Source organism: Grampus griseus, assembly GCF_964374135.1.
Source record: "Grampus griseus genome assembly, chromosome: 18".
NCBI classification, from domain to species: domain Eukaryota; kingdom Metazoa; phylum Chordata; class Mammalia; order Artiodactyla; family Delphinidae; genus Grampus; species Grampus griseus.
Window position 1 is genome coordinate 16,568,104 of NC_139012.1, and position 15,870 is coordinate 16,583,973.

The following is a 15,870-nucleotide window of genomic DNA, read 5'->3' on the forward strand; positions in this document are numbered from 1 at the left end:
ATGCTCAGATTCTCACCTTAGTGTCCTCAGCATCACAGCTCTTCTGTTGCTCATTTCATTAGCACACCTGGCTTGTGGTTATAGACTGTCCTATACAGGCTGTATGAAGACTAATATCTGTTCATCAGGTGGTTTAACCACTTTGTGGAAAATCACCTGTAGTCCCAGCAATCACCTTACTGGGCTGGGTATTTAGTGCTGAGCCTCTGTGCCTGAAAAAACGGCCTACTGAAAATTGGAGATCATGCATTTGTTGTACGTACATCAAATTGTCTATTTTTCATACATACACAGATTAAAACCCAGCAAAGCATCTTTAATCCACATAGAACAGCTGTGTGATGCCAGATGTTTTTATAAAAGAATATTCTTAAGGTAAATGCCATAGTATAGTGTCAATACTGCCTAGCTTTTTAAAAATTTTCTGAAGGACCTTTTCGGGAAAATCAGTGAAAATGTTCATGTTATCTATATACTAAATATCTCAAATGCCTTTAATAAAATCTATCTCAAAAGTTCCTTTCATCATCTCCACAGAATCCCTGGATTAGAACCCCTGCTTAACAAAACAAAAAAGAAAGTTTTTAAAGATTTAGCGGCAATATTAATGTTACTCAAATCTCTTTTATCTGGATTGATTAATGTAATTCATTATTCACTACTCTTTTGGACAGATGTGTTAAATTACAGTTGATACAGAATACTGCTGATAGTTTATTTGATGACATTATTTCAGGCTTAAAAATAGCCACACTTGAACTTAAGAGAGAGCACACAGATTTCTAAAGAGGTTTTCCTGCTCAACATTTCTTGGGTATGATCAAGCTCAAATGGTTGTGACTGTCTCATTTTGGATATGTTTCTGCTAATTATCCTTCGTAATTATTTCAATTTTACAAGTAGTATTACTTTGTAGTTTCAAAGTATGGGAATGTGAGCATTTCTGATGCCACACAGCTTACTCTAGAAAATTTGAAGATGCATTTTATGAGGGAGGGCATTTTTGTCAACTTTACTTAAAATCAAAATTGATGAAGCTTAATGATAGTTTAATAAAATGTAATAAATTCAAGAGATTGCATATGACCAAATCATGATGATAATATTCATCTGCCGTCACTGAAGTGTTTTTCCCGTGGGGTTATTTGAACAAAATTCAAATTATAGGAAAACTGAAAAAACGTCATATCCTTAAAAATGTATTATTTTTAGTGAGAAGAAACTTTTAAAGTGCTATCAAATAGCCCTTTAAATATACCCTTTAATGAACTGTGCAAGTGAATCAAACACATGGATATCATTTCCCTTGTAATGCCTATGGGTAAAAGTTACAGGAAATATCACTATCAAAATGTGTTGCAGACTTGATTACACCTCTTAACATTTGAAAAATAGTTTGATGTGTTTTATAAATGCAACATGTGCCACATTCCTCATTATTACTCAATTCCACATGTCCTCTCTCATATCCTTAGAATATGTCGAGGTGAGATAATGCTCTTCAAGATGAAAAGAAGTCATGCTCAGTAACAGATGAGTCACCAGGTGTCTCCCCACGCTGGCTTCTTTCAGAGCAAGAAAAGAGCTGGGAGAGCTGTTGGCCACAGACACCAGGCAGGGAGGCTTTCTGGGAGGTTCAGCCTCACCCTTGAACCAGCCTTCCACTCCTGGGGCGGGGCGGGAGGCAAAGGCCTCTGCATTTTATGTCATTGGCTTACCTTGTCATGAGGCCAATGTAGCCTCATGAAATTCTTTACATTCTCATGGTGACTTTTTAATTATCTAGACATTATTGCTAAGTTATAACTCAGTCTCTAATTACATTCTTTTATTTTATATCACTAAACACTAGGAGTAGTGGGCAGGAGGAAGGAAAGAAGGAAGGGAGGGAGGGAGGGAGGCAGGGAGGCAGGGAAGGGGGGGAGAGAGGGAAAAAGTATAATCTGGCTTTCACCACCACTACCCACATGCTCAGAAGGCAGGGAAGGAAGGCCTCTCCTTAGGCAATTCCCTCAGGACATAAGAACTCCAAATCTTATCCATATTCCTTCCCTACAGAGGGTCAACAGTTGGCCCACTCTTTAATGAGTGGCATGGAATGCTGAACTTTGTCTTTAACAGTGTAAGAGTTACTGAGACACAAACTATATATGGTTTGTCTATAATTTAAATTATAGACTGATTCAGCCTTCTCCAATCTGGGAGGGAAAAAAAAATATTTACAAGCGATATCTGTAATTTGAGTCATGAATAGCCTCTGAAGACCAGGCTTTAGAGATTCCAGTATCCTCTGAGCTTTGTTCTACCTCAGGTTGTATTGGGACTGCCTCTCTGAGTTCATGGAATCACTGATTTGAGATGGTCCTTTGTGCTCTGTGCCTACTTTTTTAGGGTTACGTCTGCTGCCCTGATGGGTCTTCCACGTACAAGTTTCCGCTCTCTCCAGGCTGCCAACTTCTGGTATTTTCAAATATACCTGTTGTCTCCTAAGCTTTTTACCCGTCTTTCTCATATAGGTTTAATCTGTGTAGTATACATTTACACTGACAATCACTGAAGAAGAAATATCTATACTTCAACAATTTTTTTTAAATGTCCTCAAGGACAGTAATTTCGTACCAGTAATTTTCACACTTTTTGACATGGACTAGAAAGACCCAACCTGAGCTTGGCTAACTTTTTAATCAGAGTTTTAAAAGATGTCACTCTTGTTACTTTTCTCTACTTACCATGAAATACACCTGTGTACACACACACACACACACACACACACACACACACACACACACACCCCTATATACGTACACACATATCCCCTGAAGATAATTTCTCAATTTCGATGGAAAAACAAATTATACAAACTGATCTTCTAACAACAGGGTAAAGTATGTTAAAGATATATAAACAGAACCATGATTTAGTTTAATTGCCAAACTAAGGCTACAGTTTAATTGCTAAACTAAGGCTATAATGACATATGAAAACATCATTGCTTAGCTTATGAAATTATTTCCTATTCCAAATATTAGTAATATAGCATGGTAATAAGAGCTGTATCTCCTTTAACCAGTTCAAGAAGAGTCTATGTTTACACATTAATTTTTATCTATAAATAACTGGAAGGAAATTTATGCTTTTTTGAAATCAGTAACTTTTAAACTTTTTGTAGCTTTATTGAAGTAGAATTGAGAAATAAAATTTTATTTTAAAAAAATATAAAGATTAAGAGGCTATGGGTAATAGGATTATCAGTGATCTTAATTTTCTTCTCTGTATATTATAATAGTTACATAATTCTTCACAACAAGCATGTATTATTCCAGGGATGAAGACCAAAACCCTTTACACAGCTCACATGACCCACTGGCCTGGAACCCCTCCCTGCCCTTCTGTGAGCTCCAATCCATGGCATCCATTCATTTCCTTAAAGAGGCCTCAGGACCTACGAAGCTGCTATTCCTTCTGACTGGAAGGTTCCCCCTTGTTCCATCTTTGTTAACTCCTACTCAAACCTTCAGCTTAGCCCTGACATTTACTTTCACAAGGAGGCCTTTCCTCACTTCCCAGACCAGGCAGTACCCCTCAGTAAAGTCGCTGCACTATCCTCTACTTCCCTGGGACAGCATTACTGCAATTTATACTCATGCATTCATTTCATTATTATTTTATTTCTCTAAACCATAAGCTCCACAAGGCTCAGTTTTGCTCAGCCTTGCATCTCCAGCACTTGACATGTAGGAGTCACTTGCTAAGTATTTGTTAAGGAAATGCAGTGAGTGTTTATTACGCTGTATGTTAAAATAGCCATGAGATTTATGTATCTACTACAGGATTCTTGGACAAATCTGAGGTTAGAAAAGCGTTCATTACACAAATGCATTATATAATGGTTTCCCGGAAATCTGACAAATACATGAAATACAGGGCCATATATCAAAAAATGTCTCCTATTATCAACATTACTGCAAGTGAATAAAGAGAATGTTAAATGACTACAATGTCCATACTAAAGAATTTCATTTGTTGAGACATTTCTGCTCATTATTCCTAATAAAAACTATTAAATATTCTCTGTAGCTCAGACAAAGCAGCTAACTACTGGTATAAATCTTCATAAGCCTCTAAAAGAACTTAAAGGACATCATCAACCCTATTTGTAAGACATGCACAAGATTTGAGGTTGGCTTAGTTTGGGGATCCCATTAAAATTATTGCTAACTGCATGGCAACTGTGCCCTGGGGGACTTATTCTGGGACTCGAACTCAACGGCCCTGCTATTTTCTTGCACTGTAAAGTATACCCTTTTAAACGTAAAATCGGACAAGAAACTAAGCTTTGTTATTTCAAATACACAAACAAAGCTAGTGAACCTAACAACAGTCAATTTTTAAAAAAGCATTGCCCTCAGAGAATATGAAATTAATGTACAGCTGTCAATTCCTCATCATCCACTTCTTAGATTATCTACTTTGTGAGTCTTCCAAAAGGAATCTGAAGTTGCAGGTGGGCGTTCTGCAACCTATTTGCTGAGTTACGGACTTCCTCCAATTTGTTATAGGCATTAGGAATACCAATTAAATATTAATCGAATGAAAGGAAATATCAGAAAGTGGATAAATGTAATAGCAGCGTTCATAGTTATCCAAACATATGAAGAGGTATATAAAATATCAAATTAAATATGTTTTAAAGTTTTTTATTACCTACAGTTTGGGATTATCTACCCACGGGCACATGTGACAGAACAGAGACCACACATGTAATTTCTCACATGCAATAAACTATCGACCTCTCCCTTTCAGCTTTTTACTGTTTTCTTTCATTCTTTGCAGATAATGAAAAGTAACATTCCATCCTTCCAAATGAATCCACTGTATTTCTATTCATATCAGCTGATCATTCTTCATCGGTCTACAGCAATGCTTCTGTTTATCTAACTCTCTGACGAATTACTGATAGCAGCTGATAGCAGCTCAACCCTGGAAGATTAACCCATACTTTATTTTCTTGAGAAAATTGAGGCCACCTTGTGTGACCTTTCCTAACATTTTGTTTTGCTCAATCTCAAATCTCACTTTCCTCTCTATTTTACCTTATTTTCTATCAGAAAAACAAAACAACAACAAAAACCTTCCTAGTTTGGAGCTAATTAGAGATAAATAACATTGGGAAAAAACAGTGCCAAATTCTCTTCCACCATAGTGGGCAACCAATTCAACATATCTAAAATTTTAAAATTAATCACCAAAAAAAAATTAAAGTGATTACCTCTGTGGAAGGAGATATAGGAATGGCAGCAGGCGATTTTTCTGTGTAAAATATTTTACTCTTTAAACTATGTTATAACTTTAAAATAAAAATACTCCTGTTTAGCAAAAATTCATCTCCCTAGTCAGTCTGTTCTTCTTATATTTAAGGAGAGAAAATTGACAGGAAAGTTTTTTCACTCTAACCCATGAGTTAGATCAACTGAGGTGGGAGGGATGGGGACTCAGAACCATCAGAAAAATTTTTCATACAACACAACCAGCCCTTTTCTCCATAGACTCTGATAGTCTCAGGGGGTATCAGAATCTGGGAATGGAAGATGAGTGCTTTTGGTTTGAAAATTTCCCAAAATGATTCTGATAGATTCCCCTGAGTTAAGAACTTTGCCCACATGCTGAGGATAATTTTCACAGAAAATTCATGGCTTTTTCTCCTCAGCTCAAGGGAACGGGATGGCCCTATTCCGATAGGGATTTTTGTTTCTTTCACTCTTCCTCAAAAAAATTCAAAAATCTGATTGTCCTAGATAAAACAGCGTAAAAATATTTCTTTATTTTATCGTACCTTTAAACAATATATTGTAAACTTCTACTGTCAGAGGCTATAAAAATTTCCTAGTAAATGCTTGATTCAAAAACACTTTATGGTAAATATTATCACTTATTACTAATTCTATTTCACTCAGGGTGACTATATTAGTACACATATCAAAGTATAAAAATCAAAGGCTAAATTGGCTCTACATAACTCATCTGACTACCTTTCCATTCCGGCACCCACCCAAGAGGAACCATGGGCCCTCCAATCCCACACTGTTACTTTCTTCACTTTCCAGGCAAAGTGAAGAAAGGAACAGAGGCAATTTAGAATTGGTTTCACTGAAATGAGCGCTAGAGCTCATGGCTGATGTGGACTAAGCTAATGCTTCAAGAACAGTCACTCACACCAGTGAGTGATGAGAACCACCAGACTGTTCACATTTTCAAATGTGAAAGAACACAACAGTAGTCATGTATGACAAGGAGAGCCTACAGGGTGTGAGAAGATGTGGGACAGAGTGAGGCCAGGACGCAGACCACTGACACCCTGCTCTGTTTTCTTTCCATGGGCAGCACTTCCCCAATCTTGCCTCGTACAGTTCCTGGAGTAATCACTCTACAAAAGGGTCAATGTTTCGACTGGCCAACAGGAGCTACCTTGAGGAGTGATGACCGAGGAACGAAACAAATGACATCTGATCTCCCCCTTTCTGTGGTGAGAAAAAGAGAGCAGCAAAGAATGGTCTTCAAACGAAGAACTGATTCCTAGGTAACTCTGTAGGAGCGAGGTAGCAGAGTGGGTGAATTTACTGGCTTAACCACTTAGAAAATCACATTGGTCCCCAAGGGTTACCAGATTTCTTACCATTTCTTCTGAAAGATTAGGTTACTTCCTTTTATAATATCTGAAACTTACAATGGAAATAGCTTTTATTTCATTGCTTGAAGTATGATCTATGGGTTGATAGATCACCATTTTTCAAACACTATTTCTACCATTCACTCACACTTCAGTGTTTTCATATGAAGGACGTACTAGGGGCTTAAAATGACTAACTATATGATACCCAATGCAAAGGAAAAATAAGAGTCAGAATTAATACTGTTTTGAATACATGAACACAGTCAGTTCCTTATTCTTTTTTAAGTTTAAGGGTACCATAATGGCATTGGCATCAAGAAATAAATACATAATAAATGCAATTCAGTGTTCACCCTTTTCTTTTTTTTGGTCTATGTACTGAATATCAAAATTTTCTAAGTCAGTGGTTTCAAAGTACTGACTATTGAAGATTTTTCATTTAAAGTGCTTTCTTGACGAACTAACCTCAGTAGTTAGTACAATAAGATTTAACACAGGTGTTAGAACTAATTATTTGGGATTATTTCTTATACATTTTAATAATTCCTTTCAATTAGAGAGGAGCTTTCAAAACTTAAGTCTGTTTTCCAGATAAGCCTCATTCCAGGCTTTTGTACTCTGGCCTCCTTTCCACTTAGTAAGAGGGAATGTGATGTGGAATTGGGAGGCCAAATTCTGGTTCAAAACCTGTTCTCACCGCTTATGGGCTGTATGACCGTAGACAAGTTATGCAGTCTTTCTGGATCTCCTTACATGTTAAAATGAGAGTAATAACAACTGCCTGTGAGAATTTGCTCGGCCACATGTGTAAAGCACCCTTTCCTGGGCACTCCCTTACGGAGCCCACCTGGTTTGCGGCAATGAACAGGTTATATCATGTTAGGCATTCAGCACAATATGAAAATAACATATATTAGGTATACATTTAATTCAGTATGTATTTCAGTATATATTTATTTTGTGTCTACCCATGTACATCATATTCAAACGTAATATATCCATGTGCGATGTATAAATTCCAAAAAGAGAAAAGTGGGGGGATAACGAATGTGTCATGTTAGGTGTCACCATTCTTCATTTTTATTTACTTTGCATCTTTGCAGAAACTCTTATAGTTCTGGGCCAGTTACATTATTTGGCCCTAGATAAAAATTTTTAAAAAAATTTAAGAAGTGGTTAAAAAATCCACAGACAGGAGATTATCACATGCATACAAGGAATGGGATGTTTGCAAAGCTAAATTTACTTAGGGAATTAACATAGGTCTAGGCCCATTCTTGGCAGCAGGAATAGGAAGTGGGAGACTTCTTTACACTTCCTAGAGAGAATGCTTTGCTCTGATCTTCTGCGTGAGAGCCTGAGGACTCTGAAGGATGATAACCACGTGCAAAAATCTCACCTCAGACACAGGAGTGAAAAGACGCATTCAGGTGAATCACAGGATAACCGCAGATGCTTTTTAATCACTAGCTTGGCACTACCCTCCACCAGGCCGCCTGGTGCATTTCAGGCTCAAACAGGCTTCCCAATTCTTGCAACCGGGCCTGCCTCAATATTCATACATTCAACCAACTTGTGTGTATCTATTATTGTGAAATGTACACAGATCATAACTGAAAGTTAGACAATTCATTTAAGATACTGATAGAACTTTTCAATTACAAACCTCAAGCACTGGGATAAAGGAAGCAAAGTTTTTATTTCCTTTATTTACTATCTCTGAAGAAACTTAAAGTGCTTGAGTCAACAAATCCTTTCTATTCCTCTCTACATTAGGAAATGGAGTTCAATCATTTTAAAGGTAAGGAAGAGAGATGAACTACCCATTGCCCTGCCTCACCATGAATTTTTTTTTTTTTTTTTTTTTTTGCGGTACGCAGGCCTCTCACTGCTGTGGTCTCTCCCGCTGCGGAGCACAGGCTCCGGACGCGCAGGCTCAGCGGCCACGGCTCACGGGCCCAGCCGCTCCGCGGCATGTGGCTTCCCGGACCGGGGCACGAACCCGTGTCCCCTGAATCGGCAGGCGGACTCTCAACCACTGCGCCACCAGGGAAGCCCCTCACCATGAATTTTATAACCCTATACTCTCAACCATAACGTTGAAACCTTATACTTGACTAATTCTTTATCCTAAAGAGCACTTTTTTAAGCTACACAGTAGAATATGAGGATCCCTCAAAAGGTAATAGATGTTAATAAAAAATGGTTCTGTAATCAAGTGAATTTATGAAATTTTAGGAAATACAGGAAACAAGGTTAAAGAGGCTATTTTAAGGCAGTATCACAAGGAGTCTTTCATATACAAACGGAACAGTGACTCCTTACAAGGTGATTTCTAAACCCACTGGATAGGCCTTAACAAACTATCTCTAACTACCTTGAAGAGTATCCTGGGGACCGCTGCCCCAGACCAACAGTTCTCAAAGGGTGGTCCTCGGGCCCAAAGCATCATCAGCATCGCCTGGGAACTAGTTAAAAATGCAAATCCTGGGGCTTCCCTGGTGGCGCAGTGGTGGAGAGTCCGCCTGCCGATGCAGAGGACACGGGTTCGTGCCCCGGTCCGGGAAGATCCCACGTGCCGCGGAGCGGCTGGGCCCGTGAGCCATGGCCGCTGGGCCTGCGCGTCCGGAGCCTGTGCTCCGCAAGGGGAGAGGCCACAGCGGTGAGGGGCCCGCGACCGCAGGAAAAAAAAAAAAAAATGCAAATCCTCAGGTTTCTCTCCTAACCTAGTGAATCAGCAGCTCTGGAGGTCTGGCCCAGCAATCTGGATCAAGAAGCTCTCCAGGTGATGCTGATACACACTCAAGTTTGAGGACCACTGATGTAATGAGACCATTCTTCACTGCAGAAGTGACATGGTCTCTACAATCATCTTAGAAAAGAATGAGTTTTCAAATTAAAATCGGTCTTTAATAAGAGGCACTTTTAAAAAATATATCATATTGCTTCTTTCCTTACCTAAACCTAGTTTGATTCAGTAAAGTACCTACTGCTTTACAAATTATAGAAAACCTTTTCATTCGCTCTCACGGTTTTACTGTTTACCTTTAGCAAGGCAAAATTCCTGATCCTTACTTAAGAAAATTAGTACCTGGTTTGGTTGTATATGAATCAAAATGAAAATATCACTTAGTATTATGTGATCCAGACTTCCTATCTATTTTTGATAGACATAAATAAAAGCAGAAATAAAAACAAATATATCAATACGTCTTTTAATAAATATTTGTCTATGAAGTATCTGAAGTAGTCAAAAATTACAGAAACAGAATGTAGAAGGGAGGGGAAACTAGTGTTTAATAGGCATAGAATTTGAGTTTTACAAGATGAAAAAGTTCTAGAGGTCTCTTGTACAACTATGTGAATATACCTAACACTACTGAACTATACACTTAAAAATGTTTAAGATGGAAAACAATGTTATGTGATTGAAACCACAATTAAAAATAAACATTTTTTAAAAATATGTCCCTATTCAGCTCATACAGTGAAACTGAATCATTGTGGCACTTCCTAACTTTTGGAAACATTATTACAATATCAATATGCTCTACCCAGGAACTACAGTACTGAAGGAAAAGATTTAATTCACTGGGACATAATATAAATTTATTTTCAAACTAATGAGTGTGATTAAAAAGTGAAGAGTACAGCATCAAGGGGCTGAACTCTAATATTATGTTAGGAAAGTAAACATGAAAACCCTTAATGTGAATAAAAGAAACATTCCCTAGTCTCAATTTATTCCACAAGGGCTTCTGTTGAGCTTTAGGCACTGAACTTGCCAACTGCTGGGGAAACAAAGACAAAAGAGATTCCTGATTCCTGCCCTTAGGAGGTTTACAGTACTTTGGAAAGATATTTGCAAATACTTACAAAAATTTCTCAATAAAACACACAATTGAAAATTTTTTCTTTAAAAAAAAGGTGAAAGACAATCCAAAAAGTAAATGTTAAGAAAAAAAAAAAAATTTTAACCATAGTCTTAATATATGCTTCCACAGTGTAGCTAAAACTCATTTTTTAGGTTTTAGGAATCTCTGAACATTTCAAGTTCAAGCTCAGATTGGGATTTGAGGAATTGGGTTATAATAAAGATACTTTAGTTTACTCTGAATAGACAAGATTTCTGAGAAGTGAAAGCATTTATTATAAGCTTTTAATGCCTCCAGTATAATTTCACAATTCGCTACCAGGCTACCAGCTATTCGCTACCATCATTTCTATTTGTATAGTGCCTGACAGTTTATAAAGCCTTTTCCTTGATATTATTTCACTTGATCCTTACAACTCTTAATTAGGCTGGCAGATCCCATCTTCATCATTTTATAAATGGGATGCTGAGACAGAGGGAGATGAAGTGACTTACTAATGGTCACCAGGCTATTACTTGCAACACCAGCACTAAAAACCAGGCCTTCTTTTCACTGCACTACTGTATTTTATTTGTGAATTCCTTTACTCACAGTAAAATTATGTGGCAACCTTTGCAAAGTATCATAATTCAACTAATGATTAACAAAAAAAAGTATGTATTTAGAGGCTGTATAGGGTTGCATACAGTAAAAGGTTACAGGAGATGTCATGGGGAGAGACTTTTGGGGGAAAATTTCCCTCCCTGGGTTTCTCTTCTCTCCAGTCACAGAACCATGTAATGAGCATGGTTATGAGTATTCTGGAAGCATTGATTATCATCTTTATTGCTTAAAAATGTTGAAATGGTGGATGTTATTTGTATGCGGCAGAATATAAGTCCCATAACATAGAAAGTCTTCTTTGCAAACCACTGAAGAGACTAGCAGGAAAAAAAGATAAGCTGGAAAGAAACAAGAACAACCTTGTCCAAGAAGTTGCAGAGCGGACAGCGCTCTGTTATATGACAATAGAATCCCTGCCCAGGGACTGAGGCTTTCCCAGGCCTCCCACTCCTCTTCCCAGGTTCTCCCACGGAAGGTATAAGAGCTGGCACCATGGTCAATCTCCAGTCCTGAGCTCCATGAGCTGGTCACTGCCACCCTATATATACCCCTCTTCAGAGGAGCCCTGACGTCCAGGCATTTCTGTGGCCAGCGTACCCTTCCTCCATCCATTCTAGAGAATCTCATCCTATAACATCCTTCTCCATTACCATCGCACACTGCATACTCTCTGAATTCAAGGTCTCAAAGCAAGAATGTCAATAAATTTGCTGTTGAAAAGGCCAAAGCTTCGGGCATCTTTTTAAATTGTATGCTCCTGACCAACCCCAGGGTATAAAGGTCTCCTGCATCAATGGTAAAATGGACCCTAATGAGTTTATTTGACTTTTCACAACCCAGAATGAGAAAGCTTAAGCAGAGAGTTACCTCTGGTGTCAGGAAGAAACTTGAGGACTCACTTCCTCATATTCCCTCACCCGGGGCTCCAGGACCATCCTTGGCTCTTGCTTGGCTAAAGGTAAGTGTTTTCCCCTTGATCATTATTGAGTACTTAAAAAAGGTCCTGTCTGTTAATGAGCTGGATTGTTCCCCTCCAGAAAAACTCATATGTTTAAAGCACTAACCCCTAGTACCTCAGAATGTGACCATATCTGGAGACAGGCCCTTTAGAAAGGTGATTAAGTTAAAATGTGGTCAGTAGGGTTGACCTTAATCCAATACGAAGGGTATCCTTATAAGAAGAGGAAATTTGGACACAGAGAGAGACACTAGGGATGCACGCAAGTGAGGACACAGTGAGAAGGTGGCCGTCTGCAAGCCAAGGAGCAAGGCCTTAGAAGAAACCAAATCTGCCCACCCCTCGATCATGGACTTCCAAACTCCAGAACAGTGAGGAAACACATTTCTGTTGCATACACCACCCAGTCTGTGGTATTTTGCGACAGAAGCCCGCCCTAGCAAACCAATATACCAGCTGAATCCTGTGTTCCCACTTGTATCATGTTTGAGGTCTGTTGACTTCCTCTTTGCTATCTAGTCAAACAGAGTGTCTAAAGAATGAAGCTCTCTTCTCATTTCTATGCCTCATAAAATTATATAACGTTGAAAACAAAAAGAGCCTTTGGCACACGTTGCAAATGTGCACATACTAGGATCAATGGCAGAAGAAACCATTTCATGTACCCAATTAAGTTCTTAAATGAACCATTTTTAGAAAAATAACCATTAAGAACTTTAAAACAGTCTCCCCTGTCGAGATGAAAACAGCTTCAATGTATTACTGCATCTGTTTGCAACATGTCAGAGTTGGCAGACAGGTTAGTCTCTAATCAGAAGAGGCTTGCAGTTGGAAAGCAGGATGTGTAATATTCCTCAATATTTTGCCTGATTAAGTGCTTAAATTCAGAAGGCTTAAACAATCAAAACCTGTGAATATGTGATCTTGTGATTAAATCTCTCCAGTGTCTAACACCATCCTTACTAATTCCCTATAGCACGTTTTTCCCTTAGTCTTTCATGCAGTCTCAGGTTAAGACCCTAATTTGGGATACAATATTTGTACGTTAAAGTACTCTGAAAACACAGGAAATTGTCATATCAAAATTAGAATTAATTGCATTATGAATTCTAACCATTGCTTATATTGCTTACTTGTACTGATCAATTTCCAGTCGTATGTTTACTTTCAGAGCCCTGTGTCAGAGGTTTAATTTGATGCATATCAAACCTCCATTTTATCAACGCTTTAGGAATTATCTGGATTGTAATTTTTAGATCAAATATTTCTGACTACGTTTACCTTAAGCTTCAGCTGTTCCAGAAGAAGAAAGTTATTAATCAGTGTTTTCCAGACAATACCTTCGTTGTCTTAGGGGAGAACAGATGAGACGGGGAGACAAACCGATTTGATCATTAAATCAATTTCACCTAACTTAATTGAGTTAAAAATTGAGTAAAACAGAAGGTAACATAGAGTGATTCAAGGTCTACAGTGTGAGTCCAACTTTCTCCCCTCTAGCACTAAAGTTTCCACACTCCAGGCCTCTCCTGACCCCTTGAGCACAACTACCCAGGGAAGAAGTATTATCACAACCAGTGAATGATGGAGAAGGAATCCATCTTGCACTACAAACTCTCGCTTTTCCCTTGAATGAATTTGCTTTCTGTTCAGTTTTGCCCAGTGGGAAAACGGCAGAGGCCTCCAGTTGTCCAGATGTGCCATTAACTACAGGGGCAAGTCTATTAAATTCTGCTGGGAATTGGCAGCAAGCTCTTTTGACCTAAGATCTAAATGCTGATTTACAATCAGCTTTAATCTCCATTTGTCACTTTAATCTCCGTTTATCTGTGTTCTCTCTACTGTTTCTCATTTGGTCTGAAACCATGGAAGCAAAGGAAAGGGAGTGTTAGTTTTGACTCTCTAAAGCCTCCAAATTTATATAAGACACTGGGGGGAATGTCCCCTGGGATTTTACTCCATTTTTGAGGGAAACAAACACACAAATTTTAAAAGATGACAAATGCAAAGATGCTACGATAGAAATTCAAACTATATGGAGATGGTCAAGGCAGAAGGGGGTTCTGGGTGAGGGATTCTGGAAAGGCTGGCATGAGAATTTTGAGAACTTGAAAGTATTTTGAATTTGAAAGGTAATTTATAGAGAAGAGGAAGGAAAAATATTACAGGTATACAGAAACAAAATGATTTTTTTTTTTTCTTTTTTTGCGGTACGCGGGCCTCTCACTGTTCTGGCCTCTCCCGTTGCGGAGCCCAGGCTCCGGACGCACAGGCTCAGCAGCCATGGCTCACAGGCCCAGCCGCTCCGCGGCATGTGGGATCTTCCCGGACCGGGGCACGAACCCGCGTCCCCTGCATAGGCAGGCGGACTCTCAAAAACTGCGCCACCAGGGAAGCCCCAAAAAGATTTTTAATTCTTTGTTAAGTGGAGTTAAAAAAGCATAGTGGTTTACAATGCATACTATCCAATCCCCAGACATGCTATAAATGTTATCTACATATCTATAAAGATACACATATAATATTGTCTGTGTGTTTACTCATATGTGTAAACCCTCAGAAAAACTCTGATGGGAAACATTAATTGAGAAGAAACTTGAGATTGCAGGTAGCCATGGGGACTTTTAACATTTACCCACACCTCTGGTGTGGTAAAGAATATGTACACTATATGCTTCTATATATTGGCCTTGTGTTCATGTTAGACATATTTAATTGAAAAAGAGGAAAATAAAGACAGAAAAGAAGGAAGAAAAAGAAGGGAGGATAGGGCTTCCCTGGTGGCGCAGTGGTTGAGAGTCTGCCTGCCGATGCAGGGGACACGGGTTCGTGTCCCTGTCCGGGAAGATCCCACATGCCGCGGAGCGGCTGGGCCCGTGAGCCATGGCCGCTGAGCCTGCGCGTCCGGAGCCTGTGCTCCGCAACGGAAGAGGCCACAACAGTGAGAGGCCCGTGTACCAAAAAAAAAAAAAGAAGGGAGGAAGGAAGAGAGACACATGATAATAGAATTACATAGGCCTTAATTTACTTGTTTATTTAGAAGGTACTCTAGGACTATAAAATGTCAGTGGGATATTTTATAACAATCAATATTCATTACACTGATGAATACAAAAGTAGAAATCAATACTCAAAGTTCCAACTGATAGAATGAGAAATAAATGTCATGTGGAAACTCATTTCTAAAAGTATAGGCTTTATATCAATACATCTGTCTTAATAAATCAAAATTTAATTGTATAATTTTTTCACTGATAGAACCCTAAGTCAATACTCTATGAGATTATTTCCAAATTTGTGACATGCTTCCCATTACTCATCAAGTACACAATCACTCAAAAAATAATATTGCTAGCAAAAAACATCTCTCTAGGGTAAAATACTGAATTCTAAACCTTTCCTCAACCTACTATTTCTCTCTTTCCATGAGTAAAAAATTAACTTATTCTATATGTTACATAAATTTAATAACCATCGTCTTATTTGTTTCCACTAAGTTTGATTATGACAACTGTTACAAGTACTCCCCAAAGACATTAGAAGGGGGAAGGAAGAGGGTCTGACCTTGGCAAGGAGCTCAAGGCAGGCTTCCCAAGGGCATGAGGCCTCGGCTGAAACCTGAAGGAAGCACAGGAGGTCATTTGTTGAGTGGGCGCAGGCAGAGAAGAGAGCAGGTGAGTCCTGGAGAGAACCTGTCTTCGGGTCAACGTGCTGGGAGTGGAGAGCACCAGACAACAAGTGTCTTGGGTGCCATGTTAAGCAAT

The 15,870-nt window shown here is 38.7% G+C and overlaps 1 protein-coding gene across 2 annotated transcripts in view; it reads right to left on the bottom strand.

Moving 5' to 3' along the window:
- Positions 1-15,870, bottom strand: part of GPC6 (glypican 6) — a 1,085,536-nt gene that overhangs the window by 1,042,800 nt on the left and 26,866 nt on the right. The window lies entirely within an intron of this gene.